This window comes from Arachis ipaensis, chromosome B7 (genome assembly GCF_059453495.1).
Source record: "Arachis ipaensis isolate K30076 ecotype BB chromosome B7, ASM5945349v1, whole genome shotgun sequence".
NCBI lineage: Eukaryota > Viridiplantae > Streptophyta > Magnoliopsida > Fabales > Fabaceae > Arachis > Arachis ipaensis.
The window spans coordinates 31069415-31089580 of NC_142442.1; the positions used below are offsets into that span (position 1 = coordinate 31069415).

The window sequence follows — 20166 nt, forward strand, 5'->3', positions numbered from 1 at the left end:
ACAATATTGTTGTTGTTTTTCAGGTGTAGGTCGAGATGCACCTCGTTGAGTGTCTGGAGTTCCCTCTGCAAGCGAAGTCGGCTATCTTGGAATTACTATATTTTGTTTTATGCTTTGTATATATATGTATTTGTATATATTTGCTTTGGCTGGTTCTAGCGTCGCGAGCTGAGTCAGAAGCCTTGCTATATATATCTTTGGAATTCTTCTCTCATAGTTATCTTTATGCGAGTGATGCGGTTTTCTGTTTAACGCTTTGCTTAACTCTTCTTCACAGGCTTCTAGTTAAAATTTCCTTAAACTATTATTATATATTTTTTTATTTTTAGAGGTCGTAATACCTTGCCACCTCAGCTTTATGACTTAAGCATAAAACTCTGTGTAGTAGGGTGTTACATTATAGTATCAGAGCAGTTCGTTCCTGTAGAGCCTGAGAAATGGACTGCCTATATAGGCTGTGTGTACATACTATTTAGGATATCTGTTTGACATATATAGCATAAATGTTCATGAGCATTACCTTTGGAGATTCGAAACACTAGACTTCAGATATTAAGATTGATCACCTTAATATCAATTGTTCGGTGTGGACAAGACCCAAATGGCATCTCATGGGTGCGAGTGAGGTAATACGGTTGATTCTCTAACTGTTGTTGGGCAGACTTTTAGTTAAAATTTTCTTCAACTATTATTATATATTTTTACTTTTAGAGGTCGTAATACCTTACTACCTTAGCTTTATGACTTAATATAAGACTCTGTGGTAGGGTGTTACAATTAGTATTAATGGATATGTACTAACTAATTTTTACACTGAAATAATATTAGGCTCAATAACAACAAAATAAATTTGTTGTTATATGAATACAGTGTGCAATTATAAAATATTGATAAATATTTTTATTCAAACCTAATAAAAAAATATGTTCAATTGAATGTAACTAAATTATTTTATCATTAAAATTAGAGCATTTTTTTAATTGGATACATTTTAAAAATTGTAATAATTAATGCATTTTTATAATCTTTAAGTGATCATACATTTACCTAACAGTTGATTAGAAAAATAATTTTAATAGTTGATTTCAATTTTACATAATAATAGTTTTATCTATTTATTTATTATATATTTAGTTAAAATATATTTTAAAAGTTACTAATTGAAAAAATATTAAAAATATATAAATTAATGTTAACTAAAATATTAAAAAATAAAATTACACCAAATTTTATGTATTAACTTTTTTAATTAAATTATACAGAAATGCAACAAAAAAATTAACTAATTAATATATATATATATATATATACTAAGTAAATTAACTTTTTTAAATATATATTAATTTTTTTATAAATAAATTATATAAATACAACAAAATAGATTATGTACACAGTCGGGCGCGAGTTTTACACTAATTCACCTGTTTTATACGGAGAATAAAAAATTATCATCATCTGACATTTCACCACGAAGTTCCAAAATAAATATTTTTTTCATGGGTCCATCTAGTGTACAGATGCATTTTGGTACAGATTTACAGATTTTTGTTTTTATTTGGTTTAAAAGCGTATCACTAAAAGTGTTGCTTAAAGAGAAAGTGTTACCCTTAATCGTTAACTTGGCTCTAATACCAATTTTTACTCTTCATATTTCACTTCGAATAAGTTTATAATTTGTATAATTTGCAAAATTTTACTCTTCATATTTTACTTCGAATAAGTTTATAATTTGTATAATTTGCAAATTCATAAAAAATGTTGATCATTTCTACTAGTATTTATAATTCTGATTTCATTTGTATAGTTTTTCAATCTTGTTTTAGTTTATAATATTCTTTTTTGCAAGGATTATTGTATATAAAATCTTTTATCTGTTTGTCTTTTTCTTTAATATAATTTCTCAAATCTTCAAAAACTTCTTTTATTTCTACACTTTCTGTTGTTTCTAAATATCTTTTTAATTTTTCAACCTCATTCTCCATTTTTTCTTTCAACAGCTTTAATTCTTTTAAGTCATAATATGGTTTTCCAGGCATTTATAAATTTTTTAAGTTTAACTCCAACTTGTTTATATTTATTCTTATTTCTATCCTTTTTATTATAAGGTCGTCAATTTCGATCTGAAGATTATTTAATTCCCTTTTATACTCCTTTATTTTACTTTTTAATTTTTTTCGCTCTTTTTCTTTTTATTTTATTTTCTGGTCTTTCAATCTTTGTATGCTTCATTATTTATTTTAGAATTTCTGCAAATTCTATCATCGCTTCATCACTATTTTCTAGAGATTCTATTAATTTTTCTAGCTCTTCAACTTCTCTTTTTAACTTGTCATAGATTATTTTTAGAGCTTCAAATGCTCTTTGATTTATTTCAGAAAACTGTAAATAATTCAAACGATTTTCTCTTTCAAAGAGCTCTTGTTTCTTATCTTGATAAGTTACATATATTTCTTCTTTATTTATTGTCATAATTTAGTATTTAGGGTTTCATTTAATTTTTCGACCTTTTTTGTTAATTCTTTTATTTCAGAATTTTCTTCTTTAATCTTTAGCTTAGATAAACTTAAAGGGCTATTAATTTTAGATTCTCTTATTTGAAAATTTGATGAAACCAATTTTTCTGATGGTTCTTTTAATAATAGAACTGAGTTTTCAATAGCTTTATATTTTGGTATTTCTGTTTTTACAATTTTCTGAAATAGTTCATCGACATAAATTCTTTCTCTGTTTTTAAATATTATACTATGATGGCTATTTGTTAAAGCATAATTTATTGCATATGTTATTGAAAATGGTTCATCATCTTGTTCCATTAGATTCTTTCTATGAAATTTATAAGCCAAACTTATAGATCTTCCAAGATTTTCAGTTGATAAAGGTATAGCATATCCAAGATGGGCATTAAATTTAACATTTACGTTTGCCAAATTTCCATAAACAATTCCAATTATTTGATCTATCGGGTCATCAATAATTCTTTTGTCACAGATTGCTAAACTTATTGGTGAATTAATTCCTTTCATATATGTAGATTTGATTAAGACTTGTATAGTACTAATATGAATCCATCCAATTTTAGATCTTTTTTGTTGATCCTTAATTTTCTCAATCTGTTTACTTAATTCTTCATTATTTATCAAAGCTATTTCAAGTTCTCCATTGGCAGATTTTATCTTTATAGGAGCTTCAAGTTGAATTTTTCCATAGTATATTATATTTTTTCTATTAAAAACTTCTTTTAAAAGATTTTGTTTATTAAAGTTTTCATTTGATTTGAGATTTAATTCTGTTTTTAGAACAGCCTGTTTTTCATTATCTAATAAAGCAGTTAATCTATAATAATCAAATTCTTCTGTTAATTCTAAACTTTCTAAATAATTCATAATTTAAAGATTAAGATGAAGATGTACCTTTCTGGAGAAAAACTTCCTTTATTTAGTATATTTTACATAAGGTGTTTTTATCTCCAGAGGGGAGATTGTAGATGCTAACTCCAGAGGGGAGTTTAGAATTATTTTTCCCTAAGGGAATTCTTCCTCAGACTATAGAATCGCCTTGGCAGCTTCCTCCTTGCTCTCCTAGCATATGAGTACTCTTAGCCTCCTGCTTTCTATTGTCTGATGATTCTACAATTGCCTAAGCAACCTATTTATAATAGTTGGGTTTGATGGACAATTCCCATCCTTACCCTTCTTATGACGTCATTGTTTGTTCTTTTGCACCAGCTACATTGTTGGTGCTCTATGACCTAAGTGCTTACGTCACTATGCAATAATGTTGAGAGATGCTTCAGATGCACTGTCCTCTTCTTTTATCATGTGACCCTCAGATGCATTGTCTCCTTCCTTCATCATGTGAGTTGATTCCGTTTCATTATTGCTTTCTTCAGATATCTCTGAGGCAGATAGCTGGCACTTGTGGTCTTCTCTGTCTTTTATTAAATAGCAGAGATTCCTCTTTATCCCTTCAGGGAGCTTTTCTAAAAGTCCAGATAAGTTGTAAAATGCTGATTCAAATTCCACCAAGAGTCTCATCTCTCTTTCTTCAATTTCATTTCTTTTACTGGACACAAGCAGAGTATTTCTACTTTTATAATTAATCCTTGTGTGAGATTCCTTCGTTATTTTTTTAGTTCTTTCAAAGACCCTTGCTAATGTGCTGGCTATCCTTCCTTCATGACTGTAAATCGTTAAATCTTGAATCTGATCAATTGGTTGAAAATTTCCTGGGAAGACGGACATGAATATTACTTGGTGTGCTGGAACCAAGCATTCTTCTTCTTCATTAAAAATAGGTTGACTGTTTGTAAATTTTAGGGATATATCCCTTGGATTTACATTGTCAATCATATTTTTAAATCTCTTTACTGCATCAACGAATCCTGCAGGAAACTCACTAATAATTTTTAGATCATTAAAAATTAAAATTGTATCAATTAATCCATATTGGAAAAACTGATAGGTGTCAGATGGGGAAGCATCTGGGAATATAACCAGCTTTGTTAGCTGTTCTTTGGCAATAGGATAATATCCCAAAATTGCCCTTTTTTCTTCAGTCCAATTCAGGACTATGCTAAGGGTTTCTCTGAGATTTGATCTACAGACCCTTTTCTTTTCCTTGATTTCAGCCCTTATAGGAATGTTTCTTATTATCCCTGTTCTCTGGGTTTGAACTGGAGCTTTATCTGCTCTTTTTAAGGTTTGCTCTGGATGGAGAGCTTCATATTCCCTGAAGGATTCCTTTGCCTCTTCCAGTGTTAGAAAACCTCCTTTATGAATTATCCTTGATTGATGTGTGAATGGTGCTGCTTTTTCCCAGGCATCATATACTCCTTTCATGGGGCCATTATAAATTACATAATATTCTTTATCTTGGGTGGATTTTTTAATGATTTCAGCAATTGTTTTATTTTCTAAAATTTTTTCTTCACCTGATTTGTCCACCACGCTTAGCTGGCTGAACTCTGATGGTTTTGCTTGTTGTGTTGATTTCATTACTTCGATGGCCTTCTTGAGAGATTGGATCTGTGTCCTTATTTGCTGACAATGCTTGCATTTTTCGAGTTCTTGCTCATACTTTTGAATTTCTTGATCTAATGTGTTGTAGACGAACTCCATTCTCTTGTTAATGTATCTGCAATAATATTTTTGTCACCCTTAATATATTCAATTTTTATTGGATATTGTAACAAAAATAATTGCCATCTTACCAATCGTCCATGGTTATAATCAACTTTTAAATTATATCATATGAAACCTGTTAGGTAACTTGAATCTGTCCTTAATGTAAATTCTCTGGGTAGTAAATCAATTTTCCATTTCTTAAGAAATTTAATTGCTACTAGAGTTTCCTTTTCATGAGTGGTATATCTCTGTTCTGTTGGAGTAAAAGTCCCTGAAATATACCTGCAAAGTAATTCCTTTGGGGAATCTTTAGAATCTAGTGATTCTTTTTCTTGTTCCAAACTTTTTATAGCTTTCTTAGCTTTTAGACATCCTGACCAGGTTATGTCTGAAGCATCTGTTTCTACTATTAAGTAGTCATTTTCTTCTGGAATATAAAGTTCTGGAAGTTTTTCACATAATTCTTTAATCTTTTGAATTTGCATACTATCTTTTTCATCCCATTTCCATTCTTTTTTAGTACTTATTTTTGGAAATAAGCTTTTAGTGTATTCTGTTATATTTTTTAAAAATCCTTGATCAGAAATATAATTTATACACCCTAAAAATCTTTGTAATTGTTTTCTATCTTCTATTTTATTAGGAAATAAATTTACCTTTTCTAAGACATTTGGCTGAAGTTTTAGCTTTCCCTGAGTGGATAGAATTAATCCAAGAAACTCTATTTCTTGTTTTTCTATTCTTGCTTTCTTTTTGCTAAGAACTAATCCTTTTTCTTTACATCTTTCTAAAATTATTAATAATTTTTGAAGATGATCTTCTCTATCCTATTTTGTAAAAATTAGTATATCATCAATGTACACTAAAACAAATTCATTTAACTCTTTTAGATTTTCTTCCATAAATCTTTGATAAATACCTGGGGCTTGTTTTAATCCGAATGGTAATACATTCCATTCATAGAGCAACACACTTGTTGATTCTTTTGTTGGGCAAGTAAAAGCAGTTAATTTCTTTGTTTCTTCGTCTAAACGAAGTTGTCAATATCCTGATTTTGCATCAAGAGATGAAAACCAAGTTGCTCCTTTGATTTTTTCTAAAATAGAATCTTTTCTTGGAAGTTTATGAGCATCACCAATAGTTGCTTCATTCATCTTCTTATAGTTAATAACCATTCTTCGTTTTCCCCTTTTAATTTCATTATTGTTTTCGACATAAAAGGCTGGAGCCGCATGAGGACTTTTACTTAATCTTATAATTCCTTTTTCCAAAAGATCTCTACATTCTAGTGAAAACTCTTCTCTATCTCTTGCAGAATAAGGAATTTTATTTGGAACATTTATCTCTTTTGTAGGATCTTTTAATTTAATACTTACTAATTCGTTATTTGTATTTTTAATATCTAAAGGATTTTCAGCACAAATTTCATCCAAAAGTTCTTCTATCTTTATTTCAAGATTATTTTTTGGGATATTTATCTGAAAGTATAAATTTAAATAACATGTCTCTAATATAGAAAATATTTTAAATTTTAAGATTTTATCTATAGTAGTAGTCGGTATTTTTATACGTTTTGATTTTTGATTTATTGAAGAATCGTGTGGAGCTTTTAAAACTATATATGTTAATTCTTGAATGAATGTGTAAACCCCGCTAAAATCGGTAAATTATTAGTTAATATATTGAATTTTAATTAGGAAAGTTAAAAATACAAAACTAATATTAAAATAGGATAGAGCTCGTCGAAACGAAAATTTTGATACCAATTTCGATAATTTGGCCCAAAATCGGACCGGAAGGGCCGAACCGGTTGAACCGGGGCCCAAACCGGACCCATGGGTTCAACCGGGCCCCTAACATAAATGAAGCAGCAGCTTCATCTTCTCCATTTCACCACAGCAACGAAAAACACAGCAAGGGGGAGAAGAGAAGAAACCTAACCCTCACCATTCCTTCCAACTACCATAACTTCCTCATCCGGGCTCCGATTGCCGCACCGTTCGCGGCCACGCGCTTAGCGCGTCGAGCTCTACCTTTCTATCCAAACAATTTCTCTGGTAAGCCTTCTATTGAGTTCAGAATCTCTATCCCTCTTTCTTTGGTAAACTTGAAAACCTATAGTGAATCTTGTCCAATTTTTGTGTTCTAGGTTCAAGTTAGATTCCGGAACTTGTGGGCTCAAGCTATTGAGCATATGGGTATGGTAAGAACACCCTAACCCTAGCTCAATCTTGTTTTTGGTAATAGAGAACTGAATTGGAACATATATATGTGTATTAGGTGTAGTTTAAGAGGGTGTTTATGCATTGAACTTGAATTTGGATTACTTGGAGCTTTGTTGGTGATAAGGCTTGCTTTGGGGCTGTTTGATTGAGCTTGGAGGGGCTGTGATTTTATGTTGAGAAGCTGCCTTGGGTGAATTAAGTGATCGGCCAAGGTATGGTTTAAGTTTCGCACGTTTAATATTTACGGTGTTGTGAAAACTTAGGTTAGAGGAACCATAGAATAAGTTGGATTGTTTGTTGTATTTAATGATTAGCCTTGTAATGTTGTTAGAATAGATTTGTTAGTGAATTTATATATTAGAATTATGAGGTGTGAAAGCTATTAATGGTGTGCTCTTATATTTATTTATGATGGATTAGAATTGGTATTTGTTAATAAGGATGTAGAGTTGTGTTGTGGTGGTATTGTATATGCTGTAACTAATTATGTAATGATCGGAATTGCATGAGACCAAGTTTGGGATAAACTTGGGAATATAAGGAACTAAACTGGAAATTTTGGGACCTTTTTGTTAAATATACAATTTATGGCAAATTTTTAAAGTTAGATTGTTAAATCTGTCCAGCAGCAGAAAAGATCAAACAGGCAGCAACTTGTTTGTCTTGCTGCGACTTTTACGAGTTGAGTTTTGGAGCGAAACCAATTTTGTTATAAAATTTGATTAACTTTCTTTAGTTCTCTAAAATTTCAGAATTTTAAGAGTTGAGGATTGGGAGCTGTGAATTTTTGAATATTGGTGGTCAAAACTAAAAAGAAACAGATTTCAGCAAGCTATGCATCAACTTCCAATGCTTGTAACTCTTAGAATTAAATAGAAATTGGGTTGCAACCAAGACACACTTGTTTTTAGATGAGCTAGGGGTTCTCAAATCAAAATTTAGCTTAATTGGAGTTTTGTAATAAAAGTTATTCCAATTGAAAGGTACTAAGCTTGTTGGTTTTTAAAACAGGTTTTGTCTCATTTTTACTTAACTTCCAGGTAATGTAACTTTTTCATTAAAAATGGTATTGACACAGAACCAATTGAGAAAGAAACCTGGATGAGTAAATTTTAACTACATTAATTTTCAAAGTCATTGGATTTAACTTGGATTTTATATTGAATTTTGAATATCACATGCTGCTGCTGTTTTTCTGGTTTTATGCACTGCAGAGCAGTCACGGTTTTTCCTTTATTCCTGAGGCTAGAAAAATCAGAAAATTATGATATTTAGTTTGTTAGAAAGCTTATTTCAATATGAACGCCTGGACATAAAGTTTGTGCAATTCCGAGTTCATTTGCTATATTAAAAACAGAAAAGAAAATAGAGTGTCGAGGATGTCTTAGTGATAGTCATGAGTTCGAGAAGTTAAAGTTCAATCCTCATGTGATGTGATTGATTTAATGTTAGAGTTGGGTTGATTTTAAGATTATTCGATATTAAGAAGGATGAGAAGAGTTTGATAAAAAGTTTGGTCAGGACCCGGAAAGGGTAATCAAGTTGAATTATAAGGGAATGACGATGAAAAATGTGAAAGGGAGGTTGTTAATAAAAGGAGTTAATATGCCATGGCTTGATGAATGATTAAATAATGATTATGACTATGAAATGGCTTATGAATAATGCTATCTGAGATACGAGTTCCCTGGGTAAGAGCCGTGGCTCGCCACCACGTGTTCCAGGTTGAATCTCGATACTCTGTTGACCCTACGTCGTAAGGGTGACCGGGCACGTATAAATTCCCGGGTATGGATAGCCCCCATTGAGTGATTATATGATGATTGAATGTGAACTCTATGCATAGACTCTTGGGGATGCGCGACGGGGGACAGTCTAAGGTTTTCGGACTTGTCGGGTTGGCTGGATAACCGACAGATGGGCCCCATCAGCCATAGGATAGGCATGCATCATATGCATTTGTTTGTATTGATTGCTATGCATTTTTTTTGGGTATGCCTAATTGATATATATTACCTGCTATTTGTTATACTTGTTATTTGTACTATTTGATCATTACTTGTGCGTGAACTTGTTTGGTTGCTTGTTTCTGTTACATTCTGAATGATGAAAGGATGGAGAAAACGGAGGAAATGGTTTGATGTTAGGTTAAGCTTGAACTTGAGTAAGTTAGGCAGATTTAGAATACCTACCCCTGTTTATGGCTTCTATTTAGTACTTAAGTTGGATAATTGAATAACGGAGTTCTAGGATTGCCTATGGCATTCTCAGGACCGTATTTCTTATACGCGTGGCACTTTTACCATGCTGAGAACCTCCGGTTCTCATTCCATATTGTATTGTTGTTTTTCAGATGCAGGTCGAGAGGCTCCTCGCTAGGCGTCTGGATTCTGGAAAGCGAAGTAGTCCTTGGGTATATTTTGGTTTCTATTTGTATATATGTATGTATATGTGTAGCTTACTCTCCAAGTAACTTATGTATGCTGCTCCTCTTAGAGGTTGAGGGAGAGATAGGAGTTTACTTTGGTATTTTGGTATATTTTGGGGACACTTATGTATGTTTATATGTATATATGTATCCTCCGGCCAGCCTTAGCTTCGCAGGCTGAGTCAGAGGCTAGTTATGCTGTTCCTTGGCTTTTCTTTATCCCTTCGTTTATTGTTTTATCATGTTCCTATTAGGTTTCTTAGCACGCAAGTAATCCTATTCCTTGAGCGTTGCGCTTTTTATTTTGCGATTTTTGTTTACCCGCTCTGTTTCAAGGCTCCTAGTATATTATTTCTTTCAGTATTATATGTATATCCTTACTATTAAAGGTCTGTAATACCACACTACCTCTGTTCTATGACTTAAGCATAGAACACTGTGTAGTAGGGTGTTACAGAATGGATGATATAGCTTTAAAAAATTATTTCCTATGATAAAATCCATTCCAGAATCTAACATATATATAGATGGAACAATGAACCTATAATTTTGAATAAAAATTTCAACCATCTCTGCTTTTTGGTTAATTTTATGTATTGATTTGTCAGCTATTCTAACTCTTAATGGTTTCTTTAATTTTTTCCAATCAAGTTTTATATTTGAACTAGCAAAGCATTGTGTTGCTCCAGAATCTATGAAAGCATTTATAAACTTTTCTGTTATTTTTATGGTAATAAATGTAGCATTATTACTCCGTCTCTGAGTCTGTTTCCGAGACATATTCAAAAATATAGTCTAAGTTATCATCAGATTCCTCTAAAGGTTCCATGAAACAAGACTTAGCAATTTCTATTTGTTTAGTAAGATCCTTTTTATCCTTCTTTTTCGGACATTCATTTGCATAGTGTCCTTCTTCTTGGCAATACCAACATTTACAATTTTCTTTTTTATTCGGGCAATGGTTATTTCTTTGTCTTTTGTTTTTATTATTATTTTCTTTTCTAAAATATCTCTTTTTTTCTCCAGTTTGGATAGTATTTTCTTTTTCTAAATTGATATTTTCTTTTTCTTTGAAAATTTTTATTAAGACCATATTTTTGAGGTATCTCTTCATTATCTTGACAGCAAATTCTAATTATATTTGCAAATCTTTTTTGAGTTGCTTCTTGCATACAACGTTCTTTTATTTCCTCTCTTATTGCAGAGGTTGCTCCACCAAAGTTATTTTCAATTGTTCCTCTATTTATTTCTCTTATAAATCTTCCCATTATAAATTCATTAGCAGGATATGGAAGTTTTGTTATATACATACTAAGATAATGATTTTTATCTTCTTCTTTTAATTTGTAATAATGTATTCTATATTCACATATATAAGACTCCACATTACATAGATCATATATCTGAATATTAGCTAAATGGTTTTTTGCTTCTTGATATTCTTTATTATAAACTTCTTGTCTATGATCTATAATATTTTTTCCAAAAAATTCCTTATATAGAATCATCATTATATATAATATTTTATCATAAGCTGTAGTTTTTGTTGCTAATTCTTCTATTATTTGGTTTTCTATTGATGTCATATAATCTCTTATAGTTCCTTTAGTATGAAACCCTATGTAATTCCAAATATCTCTTCCAGACAATTCACTAAGTTTTGGATTAGTAAAGGCTTCTAATAAAAAGGAATTCAACCAATTTTCGAAAATTTCTTTTTCGTTCTTTTTGCAGTCTAAATCGAGCATTCTTTCTCCTTCCATTTCTTGGATTTTAGGAACATATTTTGATGGTATTTTTGTATATTTTGAATCTTTATTTGTAAACCCTTTTTTAAAAGCATAATTATCAAAACCTGTTTCCCATTTAAATTGAGATTGATTATCCTTACATGTTCCAACTTCATTTTTTACTTGTATTGGAATTGTTGGTTCTTCGTCACTTGAATAATCTAGAATGTGTTCTTCATTTTCTATATTTTCAGAGTTTACTAATTCTTCTTCTATTTGAAAGCCGTGTTCCATAATATTATTTTCTTGAGCCATTTTTAATTGCTTAAAAAGCATTGTAACTTCTTCTAATTTTTCTTCAATATTCATAATTTCAATGGTGGTTTTACTTTTAAGTCTGTTATGTTGATTATATTTTGGAATTTTTCTTCTTTGGAATTCTCTTTTTCCTTATTTCTTTGAAATTTTATGGATATTAATATTTCTTCAAGCATATCTACTATAGAATTTAATTGTGGGTTAAAAGTATGATAAAGATGTGGGGAATCATTTCCATGGTAGCATTTTTTAGAAATTCCGTGTGAAAAATAAGTTTTTTCAGGTTTTTGAAGTCCTTCAATAAAACTTATAGTAAAATAAAGATTTTGAGAAAAATCATTTTGTATTGATTTTAAGAATTCGGTGTCATTACAGTTAACATTAGTTAAAATCATTAATTTTTGATCTATTAATTTTGATAACTTAATTATTTCTTCTCTTAAATCTTCTAATTTACTTTTTTTCATTAGGTGACGCTTTTCTTTGTGAAGAGCTACGATTTTAAGTGAAAAGTGTGGCTTTAAAAAGTGTGGTTTAAGTAAGCAAATCTTTAAATCTGTACAGATTTAGATTTGTACCATATAATTTTCTTTTTTTCATTAATGTGCTCATTATTACTATTCTAGTGCCAAAATAGTAATAATCTAGAAGTACCTAGTTTGCATGCTTATTTTTATTGATTATTTAATACCAAAAATAAAAATAAAATAAATAATGCACGCGAGATATATATATATATAGCATTATTTAAGGAAATGTGTATTATAATTAGATTAATTAATTTTTATAAATTGATGTATTCCTTTTAATAAATAAATTATCAAATTCAACCAGCGTACAAAATTCTAACCAGATAACGTATGTATTACTAGTAGGACCATTATAATTGAGTACGTACTTCTTGAATTTCTTCATATAAGGTTAAAAAAAAGTTATAATGGATTTATATTATTCTATATATAAATAAATTGCATATAACAAATGAAAATCAATTAATTATAAATATAAAATTATATAAATTATGAGCTTTTATGTAAATAAATTAAAATATATTAAATGATCAAAATTTCCTAAATCAAATTTAGTTACATATATATTCTCTAATTTTTTTAAACCATATAATTGGGCGTATGGCACTATAAGAAAATACGCTTATTGTCACGCTCGAAAAATGTGGCAAAAAGTATAGAAACGAATAGCGTTAAAAACTGGCCACGTTTTTAGAAACATGCCACACCTTTTAAAGGGTCACCTATTTTGCTGTAACCAATTCTTTATAACCATGCTTTTTTTGTTCAGTTGCCACACCTCTTTTTCTGCCACGCTTTTTTGGTGGAAAAATGTGGCCGCTAGTCAAGATCTATTGTCACACTTTCAAATCATACCAATTGCCTTCAATCTGTTGCCACGTTTTTAAAGCTGCCTAGTATGGAACTTACTGCCACACTTTCAAAAAGCGTGCCCAAATGTAAACTTGTTGTGAATTATATTTTTTTAAGTTATGAAACATTTTTCTTGTTTTTTTTTTTTTTCTTGTGTTGAGCATTTAACCCACTTATAGGTAAATAAACTACGAGGAGTTCAGAAGTAGTTTGTTTTGTGGAATGATATATTAATTATAAATTAATTAAATTTATAAAATATTATATAATTTTTTGCATTTATATTATACAAAAAAAATCTTAAGTATAATAATATTATCTATGCAATGAAAATTAAAGGCTAGTAGTATAATATTTATTTATATTTCTTAAACTAACCACTCAACCAACCCAAATTAATTTAATATTTACTTATATTAATTCATCAATCCTCATGAAATAACAAAATTGTCACCCACTATGCATTATTAATAATATTAGAGAGTAGTAACTATTTGGCAAATCACGTAGTTTATATATGAAATTTTGTGACAATATTTTAAGAATTACATATATAGTGTGTGCAGAAAATGAAAGCACAAAATCGGTTTATAGATCTTTAATAATTTTCAAAAAATATTTTCGGAGATTAATTGTGTCAGAGATTAAATAATGAACTAATATGTGAGCATTTTTGGTGAATAGTTTTACTATAGAATGAGACATCATTTTTATTACCATATTTGTTTTTATTATGCTTCTTTTTGACATTTATAATATATATAAATGTCGATAGTTTGATTTAATTTAATTATTTTTAAACAAAATAAATTAAATAAATAAATATTTATTTAATATTATTTAAGATATAGTAAATTATAGTTTAGAAATAAGTTTTATTTAATTTAAAGTAATAAATTTAAACTAACAAATACAAATTGAAAATTTCAAATCACAAGCGTTTTGATTTTTAACTTTTAAATTAAATAGTTTTTATTCTAAATTTTAATATTTAAATTTTAAATTTTTTTGAACTGAAAATTCAAAATATTATAATTTGAATAAAATATACTTTCAATGTTATTATTTGAATTAAATATAAAATAACAAATAAGTGCCACGATCGATTTGATCCGATTAGGATCCTAGTTAGGTTTTACTAAAGCTAATAATAGTTGCTGTGTGTCCAATAGGGTTTGTTGTGCTAGGATTTTCTTGTAAATCTTAATTTCTAATTGTATTTTATTCTTTTCTTTGTCAGTTCAGACATTCTTCAAACATGAGTAAACAGTGAGTTTCTTCCTTCTTTAGTATCATAATTACTTTCCATAACTTCTTCTTATGCCATCACATGGGGTTAGAGCTACACAAAATCCAAATATACTTAGGAGTAGAAGAGGAGGAGATTGTAGTCTTTGGAGGTGGAGGATGTGAGGGTAGGAGTTGAAAAGCATTTGGTTATGAGAACAAGATAGGATAAGATACTGAGAACAAGATATAAAGAATAGAGACACAAAAATTAGTATTTTTGTATTTTGTTTAGTGATAAATTAGAACAAATTATGAAAGTCAAATTTCTTCTTATTTTTTTCATTTAAAATATTTGAAAAAAATATAATTATGAAAAATTAACAAGAATAATAAAAAAATAATAAATAAGTTGTGTCTCTTGTTAGTGTCTCTGTGTGCTTCCTATTAGAATGGATACAAAATACACTAATTTAATATTTTTAGACACAATGTCTCTGTCCATGTCTTTTTTGCCCAACATAATTTTGTGTTTTTATGTCCATATTTTAGTGTCTTGTGCCTGTAAATAAGTACAATCTAAAGATTAATTAGGTGGCTAATAGTGGATAGAAAGTATATTGGAGGGACAATGGAGGAAAGCTTAGGAGCGATCTAGAATCAACTTGAGAGATTTAGAGTCAAAATATATGGAGAAAATATATTTCAATTCTTCTTTCCTAAAGAAGCGGGTGTGATAAGGATAGAAAGGGGATCTCCATAGCTATATAAGATTTATATGATTCATCTCAGAAGATGGCAGCTGGGTATGAAAGTGGAACAGAAGGACTTTACTCGAATTCAAATGTGGATCCAAATGTGAAAAATGCCAAAATTTTGTAAAATAAAATGACGACTTGGAGGATAGGTCAGAAATTGGATGAAGTGATGGAAGTTGATACATCTGCCATAAGAGGTAAGGAGGACTAGATTACGAAAATAAGGATTAATATGAATGTGACCAAGATACTTCATCAATCAATAAAAGTAGCTAGCCTTGATAACATAGCTTTTGAAATTATGCCGAAGTATAAAAAATTGGAGATCTATTGGTGGTTTTGTGGTTATATTGGTCACAAAACAAGGAATTGCAAAGAGTACCCGGAATTGTTTGGTAACCAGCAGGAGATTAAAGAGAGATGGAGTAGAGAGTTGAAAATAGATCAAATTGGTTGGAGAGTGGAAAAGCAAAAGGAGAATTCAGACCCAAATTCACGTGGAAAGAAAATCGGCTTCTCTCAACCTCACAATAAACCTACATCAGTAAGTCTTCTAAAACGATTCTCTATCCCATCATTCAATTATCATAACCCTAACGATAACTATAATCCATCAAATACCTAGATACACCTAAATTGAACAAACGTTTCAAAACCACCAGGCCAGCCTTATACTTTAAAACTGCTGAAAAACCAAAACCTTATTTAATACATTAGATCAAAATCGGTTTCAGGAGGCATGGGATTTGATTCTAGTAAAGATAGGGGTATTTCACATAGGCAGCAAGGAGAGAGGTGTTAAAAAAGTAGTAAATGACCAAAAAATAAAATATTTGGCGAGAAATATAGAGGTGAGGGAGGTAGGGAGTAAGATTGTAGGTGTTAAGAGGAGTTCGGAGAAGCAAGATGAGTATTTAAATGAAGAAGACTTTATTTCATCCACTTAATTTTATTCTGAAGGGCTTCAGGGTGTCATCCCAAAAGTGGCACCCCAATGCCCATAAAGATGATGATATAAAATTGTTGGAGTTTGGAAAAATCTCTGACAGTTCACAATATCAAAGGGTAATGTAGAACCCATTTTTCCAAAATGGTATTCTTATGCGAGACCAAAAATACTACTTCGTTTTTGGAGAAACAATGTAAAACTGCAAGTTTTCAGAGGTTTTATTGTGTTGAACCAAGAAGAACAACAGGGGAGATTTTATTCAACATGCTGATTTTTTTTTTTATTCATTTCACCTGCAGAGACAATGTATAGAATAAAATTTGGGAGATTTTTGGAGTGCATTTGCATAATAAAGAGGGCTAAAGAAACACTCAATACAATCATATCCTAAATATCCTAGCAATGACTAAAGAAAATATTTTGATTGCTAGTGACTTTAATGTTATTTCAGCCTTTAATGAAAAAAAAGGGAGGAAGAATGAAATATACATCTTCTATTCAAGCTTTTCAAGACTTTATTAATTGAGGTAGCCTTGTTGATATTGGATAGGAAGGTAGTATGTTCACTTGGAGTAATAAACAAGCAGGAGTTAACCTTATTAGAGAGATATTGGATAGATATTTGGCATCTATTTAGTGGAAACAAAATTATCCAAATGGCTCAGTTATGCACTTAGATGACACATGATCTTAGCATAGACCGATTCTGATTTTTCAGATAGAGCAAGTTTTAAAACAAAGAAAAAGTTTATATTACAGAAAAGATGGTGTGACAGTGAAGAAGCTAGACATGTGGTGGCAAATTCGTGGAATATGGAGGTCGAAGGTTCTCCAATGTTTATATTATTCATCAAGGTTAAACAATATAGACACAATTTGTTTGCATAGAAAAAAAATTCGTCTACTAACTCGTAGAAGAATATTGCTGAATGCAAAGAAGGATAAAGGTGTGGCGGCTGACAAAACTATAACCTGCGTCTTAGAAGCAGAACTAAAAGATGAATATGAAAGAGAAGAAAGATACTGAAAAGAAAAGGCCAGAATGCAGTAATTGCATTAGGGTTATAAGAACACAGAGTTTTTTCATCCCAAATTTTGTATGCAGAGTAGCGAAAACAAATTGCACAGGCTGAAAAATGATACGGGCGAGGTTGGTACTAATCCAGAACAAATAAATACTATTGTGTAGCGCTATTTTGAAAATCTATTATTACTTCTAATCCAAGGGAACCGATTGAGGAGTTAGAGGGGTTGAATAGAAGGGTAGATAACAATAACAATCAAATGCTAACTAGAGTAGTCTCAGGTAAGAAATCAAAGATGCGGTTTTCTCTATCAATCCTTTTTCTGCATCTGGAGATGACAGATTCACTACAAAATTCTATCAGTTTTTCTGGGACACAATTAAAAAGGATGTACTCAATGTTGTCGATGGCTTCTTTGAGGGAAGGAAGATGCTTATACCTTCAATCATATGCACATATGTTTAATTCAAAGTCCCTAACATTAGCAAAATGAATCAAGTGAGGCCTATCAGTCTTAGTACTATTTTTTTTTTATAAAATTATCTCTCAAATTTTGGTTCATAGATTGCAACATACTATAAACGGAATCATTAATAATAATTAAAGTACATTTATATAGGGCTCGCTTATTAGTGATAATGTATTGACTGTTGGTTAAGTTAGAGGAGATTGAATTGCCTAGGAATAGGAATTCAATCACCTAGGGTTTGCCATAAACTCAATCTTTGCATGATCAAAGTAGATAGTAATAATTGTTAATCCTCAAATTTAAATACCTCCGATACCTTAACTATCTTTATCATATTATTTTCTTAACCAATTTAGTTTGCTCTTGTTTAATTCTCTATTTTTATGTTATTTGCTATTGAAACACTTAATTTTGATTGTCTGACTAGAATAATCAATTGACTATTGTTTGCTTAATCTGTTAATTCTCATGTCGACACTCACTCACCTGAGTTTATTATTTGGTACGATCCGATATACTTTCCGGTAAGTTATAGATTAGAAATTCCGCACCAGTTTTCACTGAATTGATTTTGTTGCACCAATTGAATGAGTTGGGGCTTCAATTTAAAGTTTTTTACCTCCACATTAGGCCTCACTATGCTACTCCCAAAACTATCACTTGTGAGGGTAACAAAGTCTCCAAGAGTCCTCCTAACATTGGCATTGTTATTGTTGTTTGCCATGTTTTCTGGCTCCTCGACTTCTTCCAACTCCCTCTGATTTCATGACTTCTTTCTTAATTGGTGGAGTGTTCTTTCAATGTTAGGATCAAAGAGGAGTGGTTCCTCTTCTTTGTTATCCTACATGCATGCACAAGAAAAAATAGAGAGAAAAGATGGAATTTTTAACGTCACGGTGGAGAAAATTCCAGTGAGAAGTAAAAGAAAATAAAAAAGTCTAACTTAAAGAATTAATTAATGCGGTAGTTGTCAATCTCAATTAATCCCCAACAACAAAGCTAAAAATTTGATGAAAGAATTTCTAGCTCGGCAAGTGCACCAAATTGTATCAAGTAATACCACAGGAGTGGGTTATCGTTCTCACAAGGATTAAAGGACTAAGCAACAATAATTAGTTGATTATTCTAATTAGACAAATCAAAAAAGAGAATTGAGAAATTGAAACCTGTAAACAGAGGATAAATAAATAGCAAATAGTGAATGAAAACAATAATAGTGAGAATGTTAAGGTTTCAGAGATATTTAAATTTCAGGATTAACACGTCTTGCTATCTACTTTGATCATACAAAGATGTGTTCATGGCAAACCTTAAATAATCAAACTCCAATCCCTTAGTAATTCAATTTTCTTTAAGTTAATTACCTGTCAATTCCTCGATCAATTAACTATGATAAGAGTTTAAGCACAAAAGCCACATAATTCTTAAGGGTCAACTGTAATTAAGTTTATGTCACTTATCAAAATTAGTCTCGAACACTCAAAGAATTATGAGAAGGAATTTCTATCCTAATTTCAAAGATTAACTCTTCCAAGATAATAGAGAAATTCAATTCAGATTAAAGTTATTTTTCAATACACTCTAACCCTTAGGATGAAGAACGAAACTCACTTCTTGACTAAAACATCAATGTATTAATCAAAATTAACAAAAAATATTAATCCATCAAATTAAATAGAGCTCCTAACCTTAACAAAGGAGATTGACTCATGGTTCGAAAAAAAGGGAATTGTAAAGTCTGGTGTAAGATGTGTTATCCGTGGACAAGTTTCTGGACTTACTTTAAGACCTAAAATAATAATTCAAACTAAATTAAAACAGAATCAAATCATATCTTAATCAAATATTTTCTAGTGACTCTTAACTAATTAGTAATCTTCCTTATATTTGAAATTCAAAACTTGGTGTGTTGCTTTGTAACCATGGGCTTACAACTTAATTTTGGGTCAACAAAGCATGTTCTTGAAGTTGGAGAGATTGGTGAAGGATTGTGATACCCTGGAAGCTGGCCTATGAAGTGCGTTAGACGCAAGGGAGGTTGGTCAGTTACTAGAGGTTGCATTGAAGGCAAGAAAGGCTGCATTGAACGCATGGACCAACTACATTGAACATAGAGACTGGCTGCGTTGGACGCATGGCTTGGTTCATTAAACGGATGGTGGAAGCTGTGCTGGGCTGAGCTGCGTTGGACGCAGCATGGTGGTGCGTTGAACGCAGGTGATGGTGCGTTCAATGCAGGGTTGGCTTGGGCATCTAGGGAGTCTTTATTTGGCTGCGTTGAACGTAGGGGTTGATGCGTTGAACGCATGGCTCCCTCTGTTATCCAAGAGCTTCTCTGTTTGCCTGTCTCCGTCCTTGTTCCTAGTGTTTCCCTTGTTTGCCTCTCTTCATCCTTGTTTTTGCTTAAAATCTTTCATAACTTTTTAAACATACCAAAGCTCAAAGCAACTCCAAAAAAACATTGATTAAAGCGTAAAAATATCAATTATTACAAGAAAATCACTGACTTTATTCAAATTATTAGTAAAAAAA

At 30.7% G+C, this 20166-nt stretch overlaps 1 long non-coding RNA gene across 1 annotated transcript; it reads left to right on the forward strand.

The window, feature by feature from the left end:
• Window positions 1-6860: 6860 nt before the first annotated feature.
• On the forward strand, window positions 6861-10206 carry LOC148550735 (uncharacterized). Its single transcript, XR_015892049.1, has 4 exons — window positions 6861-7180; window positions 7273-7326; window positions 7404-7560; window positions 9702-10206. It is a non-coding gene; the product is annotated as an uncharacterized LOC148550735 (long non-coding RNA).
• Window positions 10207-20166: the final 9960 nt, after the last annotated feature.